The 4,459-nt window shown below is 37.9% G+C and overlaps 1 pseudogene; it reads left to right on the top strand.

Annotated features, from left to right (window-relative positions):
- The first annotated feature begins 341 nt into the window (after positions 1–341).
- Positions 342–2,006, top strand: LOC138846866 (cullin-4B pseudogene; annotated as a pseudogene).
- The last annotated feature ends 2,453 nt before the right edge of the window (positions 2,007–4,459 follow it).

Raw genomic sequence — 4,459 nt, 5'->3', positions numbered from 1 at the left:
TTGCATAGTTTGCAAATATTTTTCCTGATTCTGTTGGTTGCCTCTTCACTTTCCTGACTGTTTCTTTTGCAATACAGAAACTTCTATATTGGATGTAATCCAAACTGTTAATTTTGGCTTTGACTGCCTGTACCTCTGGGGTCTTTTCCAAGAAGTCTTTGCCTCTGCCTATATCTTGTAGGGTTTCTCCGATGCTCTCTAATAATTTGATGGTATCGGGTTGTAGATTTAGATTTTTAATCTATGTTGAGGGGATTCTTGTATAAGGTGTAAGGTAGGGGTCTTGCTTCATGCTTCTGCATGTGGAAATCCAGTTTTCCCAGCACCATTTTTGAATAGACTGTCTTTTCTCCAGGAATTGGTTTTAGATCCTTGATCAAATGTAAGTTGGCTGTAGATGTTTGGATTGATTTCTGGTGTTTCAATTCTGTTCCATTGGTCTATCCATCTGTTTCTGTACCAGTACCATGCTGTTTTGATTACAACTGCCCTGTAGTATGTCCTGAAATCTGGTATTGTGATGCCTCTGGTTCTAGGGGAACACTTAACAGCAATTCTTCAGAAAGGTTTAATAACCTTCTTGATGAAAACTGAATTCAAGATTTGTCTCTCCTGTACCAGCTCTTCAGTAGAGTTCGAGGTGGGGTTCAGGTTCTCTTGCAACAGTGGATTGAGTACATCAAGGCATTTGGCAGCACTATTGTGATTAATCCTGAAAAAGATAAAACCATGGTTCAAGAATTGCTAGATTTTAAAGATAAGGTTGATCATATAATCAATATCTGCTTTCTGAAGAATGAAAAGTTTATCAATGCCATGAAAAAAAGCATTTGAAACATTCTTTAACAAGAGACCAAATAAACCTGCTGAACTTATAGCCAAGTATGTAGATTCAAAGCTTCATGCAGGCAACAAAGAAGCTACAGATGAAGAACTTGAGAACATGTTGGATAAAATTATGATCACATTCAGATTTATCTATGGCAAGGATGTTTTTGAGGCCTTCTATAAGAAAGATTTAGCCAAGCGTCTGTTAGTTGGGAAGAGTGCATCTGTAGATGCTGAAAAATCAATGCTGTCCAAACACAAACGTGAATGTGGAGCTGCTTTCACCAGCAAGCTTGAAGGGATGTTTAAATACATGGAGCTTTCTAAAGACATCATGATTCAGTTCAAACAGTATATGCAGAACCAGAATGTACCTGGAAATATTGAATTAACTGTGAATATTCTGACAATGGGTTATTGGCCAAAATATGTACCTATGGAAGTCCATTTACCACCAGAGATGGTAAAGCTTCAGAAGATTTTTAAGACATTTTACTTAGGTAAACACAGTGGCAGGAAACTTCAGTGGCAGTCAACCCTAGGACACTGTGTACTAAAAGCAGAGTTTAAAGAGGGCAAAAAAGAACTCCAGGTCTCTCTCTTTCAAACACTGGTGCTGCTAATGTTTAATGAGGGAGATGAGTTCAGTTTAGAAAAGATCAAACAGGCTACTGGAGTCGAGGATGGAGAGTTAAGGAGAACATTGCAGACATTAGCCTGTGGAGAAGCCTGGCAAAAATTCCAAAGGACAAAGATATAGAAGATGGTGACAAGTTCATTTGTAATGATGATTTCAAACACAAACTTTTCAGGATAAAGATCAATCAAATCCAGATGAAAGAGACGGTTGAGGAACAAGCAAGTACTACAGAAAGAGTATTTCAAGACAGACAATATCAAACTGATGCTGCAATTGTTCAAATTATGAAGATGAGAAAGACATTTAGTCACAATTTGCTTGTTTCAAAAGTGTACAACCAATTGAAATTCCCAGTAAAGCCTGTTGATCTTAAGAAAATAATAGAATCCTTAATTGACTGGGACTACATGGAAAGAGATAAAGAAAATCCAAACCAGTACAACTATATTGCATAGATGTTGACCTTGGCACACTAGGGGACCTATGCAGTAGCCAGTGATAAACTAACCTGTTGATCCTAAAAAAAAAAAAAAAAAAAAAAAAAAAAAAAAAAAAAAACAACCTCAGCTTGACATCCATTTCTGGAGAGCCCAGGCTTCATACGCCACTGAATTTGAAAGGAATTTCCAATGAAAAAGGTTTTATATTGGCTTGGAAAAGGGCTGCCTAGTTTTTCAAAAAACTAAAAAAGGATTTTCTGTATACTAGGTTTAACTTTTAAGCTGCCCAGTTCAAAGATAATTAAAAGTTATTTCCTTTCCACTGATTTCCAAATTGGAAAACATACATAGTGACACTTTGTAACAAAGGGTTTTTTTTTTTTTTTGTAACAAAGGTTTTCAGAAATTTTGTAGGATACAAAAGATCAAGGTTGACATAGGCTACTAATCCCATTCCATATCATATGAATATTTATGTAACAAGACCAGTCGAAATGATTAAAGTTTTTCCTTTGGCTGCACTTTCTTGTCTTGCCCTCTGGCAAACAAAAAATAGGGATTTGGATGACTGATTTTATATCATGAAATCCATAACCACTACCCCAATTGATCCATGAAAAATGGATCCGTAGAGTGCCTTTTAACCTGCTGTTCATGAAGTCTTGATAGCTCAGATGATGAGGTTTCTACCACTTCCCTTGCAGGTTAAATCCAAGCAATCATATGTTTGTCAGGAGATAGATCCTGATAGAAATCTTCATTAACCTTTCTTAGCTTTACATGAACTTCTGAGCATATGAATAATGCATTCATTTGTCTATGGATACATAGGTCACAATCTACTCTTTATTGAATAGAGTACTGCTCATATACTTTCTGGAAGGGATTATGGGGCATCAAATACCAGACACTGTTAGTTCAACTTATGGATATTTGCCAGTTAAACCCCATTTCTCCAGAGGCACTCAACATAAAAATCTACTAACATTCAAGGCTTAGGTGGAGCCAAGAAACATGTCTTCAGATGGAAAGGACTGTGGTCTTTTGAATCATTTGTATAACTTTTTGTTAGCTAGTTAGGCAATAAAGTAACATTCATTAATGTAAAAGAGAGAAGAGGGAGGGAGAGAGAAAAAGAGGGAGAGAGAGAGAGAGAATAAATAATCTGTTTCAGTCCATGAAACTTATTCTCTCTCTCTCTCTAACTCTTGCCTGGGGAAAAAAAGAAAGTAAGTTGAGGCTGATGCTGTAGTTTAGGAGGTAAAGCCACCACCTGTGGTGCCGGGATCCCATATGGGTGCCAAATTGGTCCTAGATCCTCCACTTCCAATCCAACTCCCTACTAATATGCCTGGGAAAGGAGCAGGAGACACCCCAAGTACTTAGACCCCTGCACTCATGTGGGAGACCTGTTGGCCAGTACTGTAGCTCACTAGGCTAATCCTCCACCTGTGGCACCAGCACCCTGGTTTCTAGTTCCGGTTGGGGCACCAGATTCTGTCCCGGTTGCTCCTCTTCCAGTCCAGCTCTCTGCTATGGCCCAGCAGTGCAATGGAGGATGGCCCAAGTGCTTGGGCCCTGCACCTGCATGGGAGACCAGGAGGAAGCACCTGGCTCCTGGCTTCAGATCGGCACAGCACGCCAGCCATGGTGGCCCTTTATGGGGTGAACCAACAGAAAAAGAAGACCTTTTTCTCTGTCTCTCTCTTACTGTCTAACTCTGCCTGTCAAAAAAAGTCATGGTGGAGACCTGGAAGAATATCCTGCATACTGGCTTTGCATACTGGCCATTTGGGGTGTGAACCAACAGATGGAAGAGTTCACTATCTTTGTCTCTCTGCCATTCAAATAAATAAGTAAATAAATATTTAAATATTCCTTCTCAAGATTACGAGGGGTGCCTACAGAAATAATATGCAATTCTTAAGACAGGGTCTATGCAAAAACTGAATCTTTCTCTGTAATTTTTTATTTATATAAGGTGAACAAATCCATGTATTTGATATATACAGATTTAGCAGCACAGTGATACTTCCTTCCCTATCCTCCCCTCCAGCCCATATTCCTACTCTCTCTCCTCCTTTCTTTTTCTTCTTTTTAATTTTTACAATGATATATTTTATAACCATAATCTTAACCCTCCACTATTAAATAATCCAACAAAAAGTAAGAAGAAAAACACACTGTTCCACAACAGCAGATACAAAGGCTGTAAACAATAATCAAATCTCAAAACTTAAATTTCACTTATATATTTAAAAATTTTTGTATTCTGTAAGTTACTACAGATCAGGGAAAACTTACTATATTTGTCTTTTAGGGACTAGATTATTTCATTAAGTTTAATGGTTTCCAGTTGCATCAGATAATGACTACCTCTGTCATTTGTATTGTCAAGCACCAAACAGTAAGCAGTTTAGAAGTAATGAAATATGTTAAAGAGAAAAATGAATGAGGGGCATATCTGTCACACAGAAAATTCTTTGAACAATTTGGGAAAAGAAACATGTCTTGCTTGTACATGTTTAGAGCCCATACTGGTACCTTGTGT

This window comes from Oryctolagus cuniculus, chromosome 19 (assembly GCF_964237555.1).
Source record: "Oryctolagus cuniculus chromosome 19, mOryCun1.1, whole genome shotgun sequence".
Lineage (NCBI taxonomy): Eukaryota > Metazoa > Chordata > Mammalia > Lagomorpha > Leporidae > Oryctolagus > Oryctolagus cuniculus.
Note: the sequence above shows the minus strand (reverse complement) of the source record. Positions and strands in the feature narration are given on the sequence as shown.